At 40.5% G+C, this 16,724-nt stretch overlaps 1 non-coding gene across 1 annotated transcript; it reads right to left on the bottom strand.

The window, feature by feature from the left end:
• Nucleotides 1-14,844: 14,844 nt before the first annotated feature.
• On the bottom strand, nucleotides 14,845-14,952 carry LOC112713506 (small nucleolar RNA R71). The gene has a single exon (XR_003158478.1). It is a non-coding gene; the product is annotated as a small nucleolar RNA R71 (small nucleolar RNA).
• Between the last annotated feature and the right edge of the window lie 1,772 nt (nucleotides 14,953-16,724).

The raw sequence follows: 16,724 nt of genomic DNA, 5'->3' as shown, positions 1-16,724 counted from the left end.
TTTGAATGGAGCATCATAGGTATTTTCTATGATGGTCTGTCTGAACTGTCCAAGATGTCTTTGGATAGCTCTGCTGGAGGATCTCTTCATCTGAAGAAGACGCCTACAGAAGCTCAAGAACTAATTGAAATGGTTGCAAATAACCAATTCATGTACACTTCTGAAAGGAATCATGTGAACAATGGGACTAATCAGAAGAAATGAGTTCTTGAGATTGATACTCTGAATGCCATATTGGCTCAGAACAAGATATTGACTCAGCAAGTCAATTTGATTTCTCAAGGTCTGTCTGGAATGCAAAATGCACCAGACAGTACTAAGGAAGCTTCATCTGAAGAAGAAGCTTATGATCCTGAGAACCCTTCAATGGAAGAGGTGAATTACATGGGAGAACCCTATGGAAACACCTATAATCCTTCATGGAGAAATCATCCAAATCTCTCATGGAAGGATCAACAGAGACCTCAACAAGGTTTCAACAATAATAATGGTGGAAGAAACAGGTTTAGCAATGGCAAGCCTTTTCCGTCATCTTCTCAGCAACAGACAGAGAATTCTAAGCAGAACCACTCTGACTTAGCAACCATGGTCTCTGATCTAATCAAAACCACTAAAAGTTTCATGACTGAAACAAGGTCCTCTATTAGAAATTTAGAGGCACAAGTGGGTCAGCTGAGCAAGAAAATTACTGAACTCCCTCCTAGTACTCTTCCAAGCAATACAGAAGAAAATCCAAAAGGAGAGTGCAAGGCCATCAACATGGCCGAATTTAGAGAGGAGGGAGAGGCAGTGAACGCCACTGAGGAAGACCTCAGTGGACGTCCACTGGCCTCCATTGAGTTCCCTAATGAGGAACCATGGGAATCTGAGGCTCCCACTAAGACCATAGAGATCCCATTGGATTTACTTCTGCCATTCATGAGCTCTGATGAGTATTCTTCCTCTGAAGAGGATGAGTATGTCACTGAAGAGCAAGTTGCTAAATACCTTGGAGCAATCATGAAGCTAAATGACAGGTTATTTGGTAATGAGACTTGGGAGGATGAACCCCCTTTGCTCACCAAAGAACTGGATAACTTGTCTAGGCAGAAATTACCTCAAAAGAGACAAGATCCTGGGAAGTTCTCAATACCTTGTGCCATAGGCACCATAACCTTCAAGAAGGCCTTGTGTGACTTAGGGTCAAGAGTAAACCTCATGCCTCTCTCTGTAATGGAGAGGCTAGGGATCTTTGAGGTGCAAGCTGCAAAAATCTCACTAGAGATGGCAGACAATTCAAGAAAACAAGCTTATGGACTTGTAGAGGATGTTCTGGTAAAAGTTGAAGACCATTACATCCCTGCTGATTTCATAGTCCTAGAGACTGGGAAGTGCATGGATGAATCCATCATCCTTGGCAGACCCTTCCTAGCCACAGCAAAGGCTGTGATTTATGTTGATAGAGGAGAATTGATCATTCAAGTGAATGAAGAATCCTTTGTGTTTAAGACTCAAGGATATCCCTTTGTCACCATGGAGAGGAAGCATGAAGAGCTTCTCTCAAAACAGAGTCAAACAGAGCCCCCACAGTCAAACTCTAAGTTTGGTGTTGGGAGGCCACAACCAAATTCTAAGTTTGGTGTTGAACCCCCACATTCAAACTCTAAGTTTGGTGTTGGGAGGTTCCAACATTGCTCTGAGCATCTCTGAGGCTCCATGAGAGCCCACTGTCAAGCTACTGACATTAAAGAAGCGCTTGTTGGGAGGCAACCCAATGTTATATTTTATCTATTTCCTTTGTTATTTTATGTTTTCTGTAGGTTGATGATCATGAGAAGTCACAAAATCAATTGAAAAAGCAAAAATAGAAAGAAAAACAGAAAGAAAAACAGCACACCCTGGAGGAAGAACCTGCTGGCGTTTAAACGCTAGTAAGGCTAGCAGATGGGCGTTTAACGCCCAGTCTGGCACCATTCTGGGCGTTTAACGCCAGAAAAGGGCACCAAACTGGCGTTAAACGCCAGAGAAGGGCAAGAACTTGGTGTTAAACGCCAGAAATGGGCACCAGCCCGGCGTTTAACGCCAGAATTGGCACAAAGAGCAATTTTGCTCGCCACTTGGTGCAAGGATGACTTTTCCTTGACACCTCAGGATCTGTGGACCCCACAATATCCCCACCTACCCCACCACTCTCTCTCTTCTTCACCCATTCACCAATCACCTCAACACCTTTTCCCCAAAAACCCTTCACCTATCAAATCCCATTTTTCTCTTCACCACTCACATCCATCCTTCATAAAACCCCACCTACCTCACCATTCAAATTTAAACCACTTTCCCACCCAAACCCACCCTTCCATAGCCGAACCCTACCCCTCTCTTCACCCCTATATAAACCCCTCTTCCCTCCTTCATTTTCACACAACCTAAACACTACTTCTCTCCCTTTGGCCGAACCACAAAGCCATTTACATCTCCTTTATTTCTTCTTCTTCTACTCTCTTCTTTCTTCTTTTGCTCGAGGACGATCAAACCTTTTAAGTTTGGTGTGGTAAAAGCATTGCTTTTTGTTTTTCCATAACCATTTACGGCATCCAAGGCCGGAGAAACCTTTAGAAAGAGGAAAGGGAAGGCAAAAGCTTCCACCTCCGAGTCATGGGAGATGGAGAGATTCATCTCAAGGGTGCATCAAGACCACTTCTATGAAGTTGTGGACTTGAAGAAGGTGATCCCCGAGGTCTCTTTCAAACTCAAAAAGAGTGAATATCCGGAGATCCGACATGAGATCCGAAGAAGAGGTTGGGAAGTTCTTACCAACCCCATTCAACAAGTCAAAATCTTAATGGTTCAAGAGTTCTATGCCAATGCATGGATCACCAAGAACCATGATCAAAGTGTGAACCCGGACCCAAAGAATTGGCTTACTATGGTTCGGGGGAAATACTTGGATTTTAGTCCGGAAAATGTAAGGTTGGCATTCAACTTGCCCATGATGCAAGGAGATGAACATCCTTATACTAGAAGGGTCAACTTTGATCAAAGGTTGGACCAAGTCCTCACAGTCATTTGTGAAGAGGGCGCCCAATGGAAGAGAGATTCAAGAGGGAAGCCGGTTCAACTGAGAAGGCATGACCTCAAGCCTGTGGCTAGGGGATGGTTGGAGTTTATCCAACGCTCAATCATTCCCATTAGCAACCGGTCCGAAGTTACTTTAGACCGGGCTATCATGATTCATAGCGTCATGATTGGAGAAGAAATAGAAGTTCATGAGGTTATATCCCAAGAACTTTATAAGGTGGCGGACAAGTCCTCTACCTTGGCAAGGTTAGCCTTTTCTCATCTCATTTGTCACCTCTGTTATTCAGTTGGAGTTGACATAGAGGGAGACATCCCCATTGATGAGGACAAACCCATCACTAAGAAGAGGATGGAGCAAACAAGAGACCCCTCTCATCATCAAGTCCCTGAGATGCCTCAAGGGATGCACTTTCCTCCACAAAACTATTGGGAGCAACTGAACACCTCCCTAGGAGAATTGAGTTCCAACATGGGACAACTAAGGGTGGAGCACCAAGAACATTCTATTCTCCTCCATGAAATAAGAGAAGATCAAAGAATCATGAGAGAGGAGCAACAAAGGCAAGGAAGAGACATTGAGGAGCTCAAGCACTCCATAGGATCTTCAAGAGGAAGAACAAGCCGCCATCACTAAGGTGGACCCGTTCTTTAATTTCCTTGTTCTTTATTTTTCTGTTTTTCGAAAAATTATGCCTGTGTTTAGCTATGTTTGTGTCTTGTGATCATTAGTGTCTTAGTGTCTATGCCTTAAAGTTATGAATGTCCTATGAATCCATCACCTTTCTTGAATGAAAAATGTTCTTAATTGAAAAAGAGAAGAATTGCATGAATTTTAAATTTTATAACAGATTAATTATTTTGATGTGGTGGCAATACTTTTGTTTTCTGAATGTATGATCTGAAAAATCATAAAAATGATTCTTGAAGCAAGAAAAAGCAGTGAATACAAAAAAAAACGAAAAAAAAGGGAGAAAAGAAAATGAAAAAAAAAGAGAAAGAAAGAAAGAAATAAAGTTGTGATCCAAGGCAAAAAGAGTGTGCTTAAGAACCCTGGACACCTCTAATTGGGGACTCTAGCAAAGCTGAGTCACAATCTGAAAAGGTTCACCCAATTATGTGTCTGTGGCATGTATGTATCCGGTGGTAATACTGGAAGACAGAGTGCTTTGGGCCACGGCCAAGACTCAATAAGTAGCTGTGTTCAAGAATCATCATACTTAACTAGGAGAATCAATGACACTATCTGGATTCTGAGTTCCTAAAGAAGCCAATCATTCTGAATTTCAAAGGATAGAGTGAGATGCCAAAACTGTTCAAAAGCAAAAAGCTAAAAGCCCCGCTCATCTAATTAATACTGATCTTCATAGATGTTTTTGGAATTCATTGTATATTCTCTTCTTTTTTTTCTTGTTTGATTTTCAGTTGCTTGAGGACAAACAACAATTTAAGTTTGGTGTTGTGATGAGCGGATAATTTGTACGCTTTTTGGCATTGCTTTTAGTATGTTTTTAGTATGATCTAGTTAGTTTTTAGTATATTTTTATTAGTTTTTAGTTAAAATTCACTTTTCTGGACTTTACTATGAGTTTGTGTGTTTTTCTGTGATTTCAGGTATTTTCTGGCTGAAATTGAGGGACCTGAGCAAAAATCTGATTCAGAGGCTGAAAAGGACTGTTATGCTGTTGGATTCTGACCTCTCTGCACTCGAAGTGGATTTTCGGGAGCTACGGAAACCCAATTGGCGCGCTCTCAACGGCGTTGGAAAGTAGACATTCTGGGCTTTCCAGCAATATATGATAGTCCATACTTTGCCCAAGATTTGATGGCTTAAACTGGCGTTCAAAGTCACCATCAGAATTCCCAGCGTTAAAAGCCGGAACTGGCATAAGGATGGGAGTTAAACGCCCAAACTGGCATAAAAGCTGGTGTTTAACTCCAAGAAGAGTCTCTACACGAAAATGCTTCAATGCTCAGCCCAAGCACACACTAAGTGGGCCCGGAAGTAGATTTTTATGTCATTTACTCATCTCTGTAAACCCTAGGCTACTAGTTCTCTATAAGTAGGACCTTTTACTATTGTATTTTGATCTTGGTATCTTTAGATCTTTGTATTCTTGGATCTTTGGATCTTTGATCACATTTTGGGGGCTGGCCTCACGGCCATGCCTAGACCTTGTTCTTATGTATTTTCAGTGGTGGAATTTTTACACACCATAGATTAAGGTGTGGAGCTCTGCTGTACCTCGAGTATTAATGCAATTACTATTGTTCTTCTATTCAATTCCGCTTGTTCTTGTTCTAAGATATCACTTGTTCTTCAACTTGATGAATGTGATGATCCATGACACTCATCATCATTCTCACCTATGAACGTGTGCCTGACAACCACCTCCGTTCTACCTTAGATTGGGTGGATATCTCTTGGATTCTTTAACCGGAATCTTCGTGGTATAAGCTAGAATTGATGGAGGCATTCAAGAGAATCCGGAAGGTCTAAACATTGTCTGTGGTATTCTAAGTAGGATTCAATGATTGAATGACTGTGACGAGCTTCAAACTCGCGATTGTGGGGCGTTAGTGACAGACGCAAAAGAATCACTGGATTCTATTCCGACATGATCGAGAACCGACAGCTGAATAGCCGTGCCGTGACAGGGTGCGTTGAAAATTTTCACTGAGAGGATGGGAAGTAGCCACTAACAACGGTGAAACCCTACATACAGCTTGCCATGGAAAGGAGTAAGAAGGATTGGATGAAGACAGTAGGAAAGCAGAGAGACGGAAGGGACCAAGCATCTCTATACGCTTGTCTGAAATTCCCACCAATGAATTACATAAGTATCTCTATCTTTATCTTTATGTTTTATTCATCATCCATAACCATTTGAGTTTGCCTGACTAAGATTTAGAAGGTGACCATAGCTTGCTTCATACCAACAATCTCTGTGGGATCGACCCTTACTCGCGTAAGGTTTATGACTTGGACGACCCAGTACACTTGCTGGTTAGTTGTGCGAAGTTGTGTTTATGCCATGGTATTGAACACCAAGTTTTTGGATTCATCACCGAGGATTATTTGAGTTGTGAAAGGAAGAGATCACAATTTCGTCCACCACCAACCTTCAGGCATGGCACGCTGGTATAACTTTCCAGAAGGTGTGGAAGAAGCCAATTACAATAGGCGTGCCACTTGAGCTCGAAGACGTGTCACGCCAATGACTATTCTTCACTTAGGCGTGCCACTTGAGCAACAAGGCGTGACACGCCAATGCCATTCAGAGGCAAGAGAAGACTGGGCGTGCCACTTGAGATCGTGGCGTGGCACGCCAAGCAGAGGGGCCATTCACATAACAAGGGTGTGGCACGCCAGACCCTGGGCGTGCCATGCTAGTGCAACTTTCCAGAGAACTCAACCAAGAACACAACAAGGGCATGGCACGCCAACCTTTAGGCGTGGCATGCCAGTTCAAATTTCTAGAAGCAAGGAAAGTGGAGGAATCAAAGGGCGTGCCACTTAAGCTCGAAGGCGTGGCACGCCAACACAAGAATGTCACTATGGCATGCCACTTGAGCTCGAAGGTGTGGCACGCCAAGGTTGAAAGAAGGACGAGCGTGCCACTTGAAGGATTGAGCGTGGCACGCCAAGCCATTTTGCAAGGCACGTGACACGCTTGAGAAGTGCCAACCACATGCCAGCTAAGGGGATCACATTTATTAAGTGCTTTCTTTCCCTCCAAAATGTAAATTTCCTTTTTCACTTTTGTAATTCTTTTATTTTCACTAGGAGTAGTATATATACCCCAAAAGGGTACTGAAGAAGGGGTTAAGCAATTAGTTCTAGATCCACTTTTACATTCCACTTTTGAGTACTTTCTAAGCTATGAGTAGCTAATTTCCCTCTCATTGAGAGAGGGAGCTCTGTTGTACTTGATGGATTCATAATAGTAAAATTCTTCTTCTCTTCATCTTCTCTTGATTTGCTAGGAGGAATTTTGTGCTTAATATTTAGTATTCAATTATCTTGGGAAGGAGATTGAATGCAATTGGGTTTCATGGGAACCTTGGGAAAGGAAACATGAAACCATGCTTGAAATCCCTTCTCACATTTGAGTAGATTATGGGTTTTGGTGATGGGATATGTGACATATAATCCCCCCTCTACCTGAATCTACAAAGGTGTGTGGTATAATCAGGGACCAAGCATATCTCTCTACATGAGTAATTAGACCAAGGAATTGGCTATTGATCAAGATCTGAGAGATTGAGTCACCAAGGGATTGGGGCTCAATCAATCATGATTGCCAAGAGGTCAGTGAGTTGCATGATTGAAGGAGATCTAAGCAAGATTTGATCCAAAGAGGCAACATCTCCCAATCTCAATGAATTCCCCATTCTCATATATCCATTTCTTTATAACTCAATTTTACTTTCAGCAGTTCCCTATTCCCATTTACATTCAAGTCATTTATAATTTAGCAATTTGCATTCTGTAATTTCCATTCCTACACTTTAATGCTTTTCTTTATATTCTAGTCATTTACATTTATGTCATTTACAATTCTGCACTTCACACTATTGTTGATCCGTTTGACTAATTCACTAATCAATTAAAACTGTTTGAGTTTGCCAATCTCTGTGGATACGATCCCACTCCTCTGTGGGTTATTACTTGGCGATAATTTTGGTGCGCTTGCCAAAAGAACTCGTTCACTAAATTTTGAAAGGGGGTAGTGAATCGAGATCATCAAGTTTTATGGCGCTTTTGCCGGGGATTGGCTTAAATTTGACAGTGATTAATTTGATTGGAGAGCTAAATTAAGCAATTTAATTTCCTTTTTATTTTTAATTTCTTTAATTTAGTATTTTTCTTTGAATTTCCTTCTTCTTTGATTATCCCCATTCCCACTCTTCTAACTATTTGATCAATTGCACCACTCACAGTAACAACCACTCTAACAAAGTGATTCATTCACCCACTTTCTTTCTTGCTCTTTGTCTTGTTTATTTGTATGACAGGTAGGAGAAGCAGAGCTTCAACTTCCTTTGATTCTGAACCAGAGAGAACTCTCTTTAGATTAAGGAGGGAAGCAAGAGGGAAGAGAGTCGTTGGTGCTGAGGAAGAGGAAGAGTATTTTGAAACTAACATGGAGGAGAACATAGAGAATCATCATAAGGAAGAAGTTCATAACCATGCCAGGGGAGGCCCAGTCAATCATGATGGGCAAGAAAGGAGAGTCTTAGGCTCTTACATCAATCCAAATCCAGGGAATTGTGGCAGCAGCATCCTAAAGCCAACAATTCATGCCAATAAAGCTGAAGCTTCAGCTTATCACACTTGTTCAGAATAATTTCTCATATGGAGGAAGTGCCCAAAAAGATCCTAATCAACATCTCAGCACATTCTTGAGGATATGTGATACTGTAAAATCCAACGGGGTACACCCCGACATCTACAAACTACTCTTGTTCCCTTTCTCAATCCGAGATAAGGCAGCAAAGTGGTTAGAATCATTTCCCAAGGACAGCCTGACTACATGGGAGGAGGTCGTGAACAGATTCCTTGCTAGATTTTACCCCTCACAAAGAATCAATAGGCTGAGAGCTGAAGTGCAAACTTTCAGACAACAAGATGGAGAAACACTTTATGAGGCCTGGGAGAGATTCAAGGATCTCACAAGAAGATACCCACCAGAAATGTTCAATGAGTGGGTACAACTACACATCTTCTATGAGGGACTATCCTATGAAGCAAAGAAAGCAGTAGATCATTCTTCAGGAGGCTCGCTCAACAAAAAGAAAACCATTGAAGAGGTCATATATGTCATTGAAACTGTAGCCGAAAATGAGTACTTCTATGCCTCAGAAAGGACTCAAAAGAAGGGAGTGCTAGAACTCAATTCTGTAGATGCTTTGTTAGCTCAGAACAAGGCAATTGCGGCACAAATAGCAGCATTAACCAAGAGGATGGAGGCTAACCAAGCTTCAGTCATTCAAGACCAAACTCCTCAACAAGAAGGAAATGCATCATAATTTGAAGGTGACTGGAAACAAGTTAAATATGTGCACAATTCATCCAGAGCACCTTATGACCGACACTCTAAGACATACAACCGAAGTTAGAAGAACCACCCAAACTTTGGGTGGGGAAATCAACAAAACCACAACCAGGACCACAACAAGCCTTATCCATCAAATCAACAAACTCACAACACCAACTATCAAATAGGGAACCATAAACCTTACCATAACTCACAAAACACATTATACCATAACAACCAACTCATACACATCAACCTCAATCAAGATACACCATCCTCAACCATGCAATCATGCGAAATCAAGAGCAACTTTGAGAGGATGGAGGCTGCAATAGTACAACTGTCATCCCAGATTTCAGGGGCAGTCTCCTCCCTCATGGATAGACAAGCACAAACCGACAGGAGGATAGATGCTAATAAAGAGGAATACAGGTCAAATCTGAAAAATCAAGGTGCAGCAATCTCAAAGTTGGAAGCACAAGTAGGTGGTGCACAAAATTGTGATCTCTATAATGGCATTCAACTTGGTATACGCATTTATAACTCAGCACTTTCTTCACAACCTCGCACAACTAACCAATAAGTGCACTGGGTCGTCCAAGTAATACCTTACGTGAGTAAGGGTCGATCCCACGGAGATTGTTGGTATGAAGCAAGCTATGGTCATCTTGAAATTCTCAGTTAGGCAGATAATATATGGTTATGGAGTTTTCGAATAATAATAATAAATAAACAGAAAATAAAGATAGAAATACTTATGTAAATCATTGATGGGAATTTCAGATAGGCATATGAAGATGCTGTGCTCCTTCTGAATCTCTGCTTTCCTACTACCTTCATCCAATTCTTCTTACTCCTTTCCATGGTAAGTTGTATGTAGGGCATCACCGTTGTCAATGGCTACATCCTATCCTTTTAGTGAAAAAGGTCCAAATGCTCTGTCACAGCACGGCTAATCATCTGTCGGTTCTCGATCATGCCAGAATAGAATCCATTGATTCTTTTGCATTTGTCATCACGCCCAACAATCGCAAGTTTGAAGCTCGTCACAGTCATTTAATTCCTGAATCCTACTCGGAATACCACAGAAAAGGTTTATACTTTCTGGACTCTCATGAATGCCGCCATCAATTCTAGCTTATACCACGAAGATTATGATTAAGGAATCTAAGAGATATGCGTTCGATCTAAGGTAGAACGGAAATGGTTGTCAGTCACGTGTTCATAGGTGAGAATGATGATGAGTGTCACGGATCATCACATTCGTCATGGTGAAGTGCAACTAATATCTTAGAACAGGAGTAAACTGAATTGAATAGAAAATAGTAGTAATTGCATTAAAACTCGATGGTCTAACGACTAGGCATCCAAAGATATGCATGGCCGAATGGCTTGCCCCCAAAATGTGATATGAATTCGAAAATAGGGAGAAGGAACTGGTCTAACGACTAGGCATCCAAAGATATGGTCAAAGACCACTAATACAATAATAAAATGTCCTATTTAAACTAGACTAGCTACTAGGGTTTACAGAAGTAAGTAATTGATACAGAAATCCACTTTCAGGGCCCACTTGGTGTGTGCTTGGGCTGAGCTTGAGCTTTACACGTGCAGAGACTTCTCTTGGAGTTGAACGCCAAGTTGTAACGTGTTTTTGGCGTTCAACTCTGGTTCGTGACGTGTTTCTGGCGTTTGACTCCAGAATGCAACATGGAACTAGCGTTGAGTGCCAGTTTGCGTCGTCTAATCTCGAATAAAGTATGAACTATTATATATTTCTGGAAAGCTCTGGATGTCTAATTTTCAACGCCATTAAGAGCGCGCCATTTAGAGTTCTGTAGCTCCAGAAAATCCATTTCGAGTGCAGGGAGGTCAGAATCCAACAGCATCAATAGTAAAGTCCAGAAATGTGAATGTAGCATAAAAACTAATGAAAACATCCCTAAAAGTAGCTAGATCCTACTAAAAACTACCTAAAAACAATGCCAAAAAACGTATAAATTATCCGCTCATCACAACACCAAACTTAAATTGTTGCTTGTCCCCAAGCAACTGAAAATCAATTAGGATAAAAAGAAGAGAATATACTATAAAGCTCAGAATATCAATGAATATTAATTCTAATTAGATGAGCGGGACTTGTAGCTTTTTGCTTCTGAACAGTTTTGGCATCTCACTTTATTCTTTGAAGTTTAGAATGATTGGCTTTTCTAGGAATTTAGAATTTTAGATAGTGTTATTGATTCTCCTAGTTAAGTTTGTTGATTCTTGAACACAGCTACTTTCATGAGTCTTGGCCGTGGCCCTAAGCACTTTGTTTTCCAGTATTACGACCGCATACATAAATGCCACAGACACATGACTGGGTGAACCTTTTCAGATTGTGACTCAGCTTTGCTAAAGTCCCCAGTTAGAGGTGTCCAGAGCTCTTAAGCACACTCTTTGTGCTTTGGATCACGACTTTAACCACTCAGCCTCAAGCTTTTCACTTGGACCTGCATGCCACAAGCACATGGTTAGGGATAGCTTGATTTAGCTGATTAGGCCTGGATTTTATTTCCTTGGGCCCTCATATCCATTGATGCTCAAAGTCTTGGATCCTTTTTACCCTTGCCTTTTGGTTTTAAGGGCTATTGGCCATGCCTAGACCTTTTTCTTATGTATTTTCAACGTTGGAGTTTCTACACACCATAGATTAAGGTGTGGAGCTCTACTGTACCTCGAGTATTAATGCAATTACTATTGTTCTTCTATTCAATTCAGCTTATTCTTGTTCTAAGATATCACTTGTTCCTCAACTTGATGAATGTGATGATCTGTGACACTCATCATCATTCTTACCTATGAACGTGTGCCTGACAACCACCTTTGTTCTACCTTAGATTGAGTGGATATCTCTTGGGTTCCTTAATCAGAATCTTCATGATATAAGCTAGAATGGCAGCATTCAAGAGAATCCGGAAGGTCTAAACCTTGTCTGTGGTATTCTGAGTAGGATTCAAGGATTGAATGACTGTGACGAGCTTCAAACTCGCGATTGTGGGGCGTTAGTGACAGACGCAAAAGAATCACTAGATTCTATTCCGACATGATTGAGAACTGACAGCTGAATAGTCGTGCTGTGGCAGAGCGCGTTGAACATTTTCACTGAGAGGACGGGACTGTAGCCATTGACAACGGTGATGCCCAACATACAGCTTGCCATGGAAAGGAGTAAGAAGGATTGGATGAAGACAGTAGGAAAGCAGAGAGACGGAAGGGACAAAGCATCTCCATACGCTTATCTGAAATTCTCACCAATGAATTACATAAGTATCTCTATCTTTATTTTATGCTTTATTCATAAATCATTCATAAACATTTGAATCTGCCTGACTGAGATTTACAAGATGACCATAGCTTGCTTCATACCAACAATCTCCGTGTGATCGATCCTTACTCGCGTAAGGTTTATTACTTGGATGACCCAGTGCACTTGCTGGTTAGTTGTGCAAAGTTGTGATAAAGAGTTGAGATTGCAATTGTGTGTACCATGTTGATGGCGCCATTGATGATCACAATTTCGAGCACCAAGTTTTTGGCGCCGTTGCCGGGGAATTGAATGTCCTGACTACAGTTTCGCATTTGTTCCCTGCAATAACAGTGCCAAGTTTTGATCCGGCAACAACACCAAGTTTTTGGCGCCGTTGCCGGGGATTGTTTGAGTTTGGACAACTGACCGTTCATCTTGTTGCTTAGATTAGGTATTGTTCATAATTTTTAAGAATGAATTCTAGTGTTTCAGGGTGATGTTCTTATCATCACCAAAGCTGATTGATCTTCATCAATTTAGCTCTTGAATATAATGTCCTGCTGAAGCTTGGCTAGCCATGTCTAATTCCTTTAGACTAAAGCTTTAGACTAACATTGCATGATTCCTAGAATTCTTATTAAAAATTTTGAATCTCTTTATTTCCTTCTCCATATAATTTTCTAAAAATCCAAAAAATTACAAAATCATAAAAACGAAAAATATTTCTTGTTTGAGTCTAGTGTCTCATTTTAAATTTGGTGTCAATTACATGTTTCTGTTCTTCTTGCATTTATCATGTGTCTTCATTGATCTTCAAGTTGTTCTTGATGATTTACTTGCTCTGATCTTTAAATTCTCTTGTTTTGTGTGTTTTGTTGTTTCTCATATGCATTCTCAATTTGTTAGTGTCAGTAGTATACAAACTTCTAAGTTTGGTGTCTTGCATGCATTGTTTATTTGATTTTAGTTGCATTTTGATTTTTCCTCATCTATAAAAATCCAAAAAAAAATTAATTTGTGTCTTTTCAAGTCAATAATACAGAGAATTGAAGATTCAGAACATACAACAGAGGAATTATATAGAAAAAGCTAGGCATTCAAAACGCCCAGTGAAAAAGGAAAACTGGCGTTTAAACGCCAGCCAGGGCACCTGGCTGGGCGTTTAACGCTCAAAAGGGTAGCATTTTGGGCGTTAAACGCCAGAATGTATATCATTCTGGGCGTTTAACGCCAAGATGGCACAAGAGGGAAGATTTTGTTTTCAATTCAAATTTTTTTCAAGTTTCCATAATTTTTCAAAATTAATTCTTTTTCAAATCGTATCTTTTCAATCATATCTTTTCAAAATTAATTTCTTTCCATTTTCAAAAATACTTGCTAACAATTAATGATTTGATTCAACATTTCAAGTATGTTGCCTTTTCTGTTGAGAAATGTTTAATGTTCGAATCATATCTTTTCTTGTTAGCCAAGTCATTGATTTTAAAAATCAAATCTTTTTAAATTGTTTTTCCAAATCATATCTTCTCAATCATATCTTTTTGAACCTATATCTTTTCAATCATATCTTTTTAATCATATCTTTTTCAAAATAAGTTTTCAATCATATCTTTTTGATTTCTAATTTCAAAATCTTTTTCAAAAATCACTTTATCTCTTTCCCAATCATATTTTTCGAAAATCATTCTTCAATTTTTCAAAATGTTTTTAAAATCTTTTTAAATTCATTTTCGAAAATTTCTTTCCCTCTTCTCACATCCTTCTATTTATGGACTAACATGTACAATTCGAACTCTGTCTTTCTAAGTTCGAATTCTTCTACCTTTTCCTTCTATTTTTCTTTTCCTCTGACACCTCAAGGAATCTCTATACTGTGACATAGAGGATTCCATATTTTCTTGTTCTCTTCTCTTTTATATGAGCAGGAGCAAATACAAAGGCATTCTTGTTGAGGCTGACCCTGAACCTGAAAGGACCTTGAAGTGAAAGCTAAGAGAAGCTAAAGCACAACTCTCTGTAGAGAACCTAGCAGAATTCTTCAAAGAAGAAGACATGGCAGCCGAAAACAACAACAATGCCAACAATGCAAGGAAGGTGCTGGGTGACTTTACTGCACATACTCCCGACTTTTATGGGAGAAGCATCTCTATCCCTGCCATTGGAGCAAACAACTTTGAGCTTAAGCCTCAATTAGTTTCTCTAATGCAACAGAATTGCAAGTTCCATGGACTTCCATTGGAAGATCCTCATCAATTTTTAGCTGAATTCTTGCAAATCTGTGACACTGTCAAGACCAATGGGGTTAACCCTGAGGTCTACAGACTTATGCTATTCCCTTTTGCTATAAGAGACAGAGCTAGGATATGGTTGGATTCACAACCTAAAGAAAGCCTGAACTCTTGGGAAAAGCTAGTCAATGCCTTCTTGGCAAAGTTCTTTCCACCTCAAAAATTGAGTAAGCTTAGAGTGGAAGTCCAAACCTTCAGACAGAAGGAAGGTGAATCCCTCTATGAAGCTTGGGAAAGATACAAACAATTAATCAGAAAGTGACCTTCTGACATGCTTTCTAAATGGAGCATCATAGGCATCTTCTATGATGGCCTGTCTGAAATGTCCTAGATGTCATTGGATAGCTCTGCTGGAGGATCTCTTCATCTGAAGAAGACGCTTGCAGAAGCTCAATAACTCATTGAAATGGTTGCAAATAACCAGGTACACTTCTGAAAGGAATCCTGTGAACAATGGGACGAATCAGAAGAAAGGAGTTCTTAAGATTGATACTCTGAATGCCATATTGGCTCAGAACAAAATATTGACTCAGCAAGTCAATATGATTTCTCAAAGTCTGTCTGGAATGCAAGCTGCACCAGGCAGTACTAAGGATGCTTCATCTGAAGAAGAAGCTTATGATCCTGAGAACCCTTCAATGGAAGAGGTGAATTACATGGGAGAACCCTATGGAAACACCTATAATCCTTCATGGAGAAATCATCCAAATCTCTCATGGAAGGATCAACAGAGACCTCAACAAGGTTTCAACAACAATAATGGTGGAAGAAACAGGTTTAGCAATGGCAAGCCTTTTCCATCATCTTCTCAGCAACAGACAGAGGATTCTAAGCAGAGCCACTCTGACTTAGCAACCATGGTCTCTGATCTAATCAAAACCACTCAAAGTTTCATGACTGAAACAAGGTCCTCCATTAGAAACTTAGAGGCACAAGTGGATCAGCTGAGTAAGAAAGTTACTGAACTCCCTCCTAGTACTCTTCCAAGCAATATAGAAGAGAATCCAAAAGGAGAGTGCAAGGCCATCAACATGGCCGAACTTGGAGAGGAGAAAGAGGCAGTGAGTGCCACTGAGGAAGACCTCAATGGACGTCCACTGGCCTCCAATGAGTTCCCTAATGAGGAACCATGGGAATCTGAGGCTCACACTGAGACCATAGAGATTCCATTAGATTTACTTCTGCCATTCATGAGCTCTGATGAGTATTCTTCCTCTGAAGAGGATGAAGTTGTCACTGAAGAGCAAGTTGCTAAGTACCTTGGAGCAATCATGAAGCTAAATGACAAGTTATTTGGTAATGAGACTTGGGAGGATGAACCCCCTTTGCTCACCAAAGAACTGGATGACTTGTCTAGGTAGAAATTACCTCAAAAGAGACAGGACCCTGGGAAGTTCTCAATACCTTGTACCATAGGCACCATGACCTTTGAGAAGGCTCTGTGTGACCTAGGGTCAAGCATAAACCTCATACCTCTCTCTGTAATAGAGAAGCTTGGGATCTTTGAGGTGCAAGCTGCAAAAATCTCACTAGAGATGGCAGACAATGCAAGCTTATGGACTTGTAGAGGATGTTCTGGTAAAAGTTGAAGACCATTACATCCCTGCTGATTTTATAGTCCTAGAGACTGGGAAGTGCATGGATGAATCCTTCATCTTTGGCAGACCCTTCCTAGCCACAGCAAAGGCTGTGATTGATGTTGACAGAGGAGAATTGATCATTCAAGTGAATGAAGAATCCTTTGTGTTTAAGGCTCAAGGATATCCCTCTGTAACCATGGAGAGGAAGCATGAAGAGCTTCTCTCAAAACAGAGTCAAACAGAGCCCCCACAGTCAAACTCTAAGTTTGGTGTTGGGAGGCCACAACCAAATTCTAAGTTTGGTGTTGAACCCCCCCATTCAAACTCTAAGTTTGGTGTTGGGAGGTTCCAACATTGCTCTGAGTATCTGTGAGGCTCCATGAGAGCCCACTGTCAAGCTACTGACATTAAAGAAGCGCTTGTTGGGAGGCAATCCAATGTTATATTTATCTATTTTCTTTTGTTATTT

This window comes from Arachis hypogaea, chromosome 9, assembly GCF_003086295.3.
Source record: "Arachis hypogaea cultivar Tifrunner chromosome 9, arahy.Tifrunner.gnm2.J5K5, whole genome shotgun sequence".
In the NCBI taxonomy this organism is placed as follows: Eukaryota; Viridiplantae; Streptophyta; class Magnoliopsida; order Fabales; family Fabaceae; genus Arachis; species Arachis hypogaea.
This window is presented reverse-complemented; position numbering and strand designations above follow the sequence as displayed.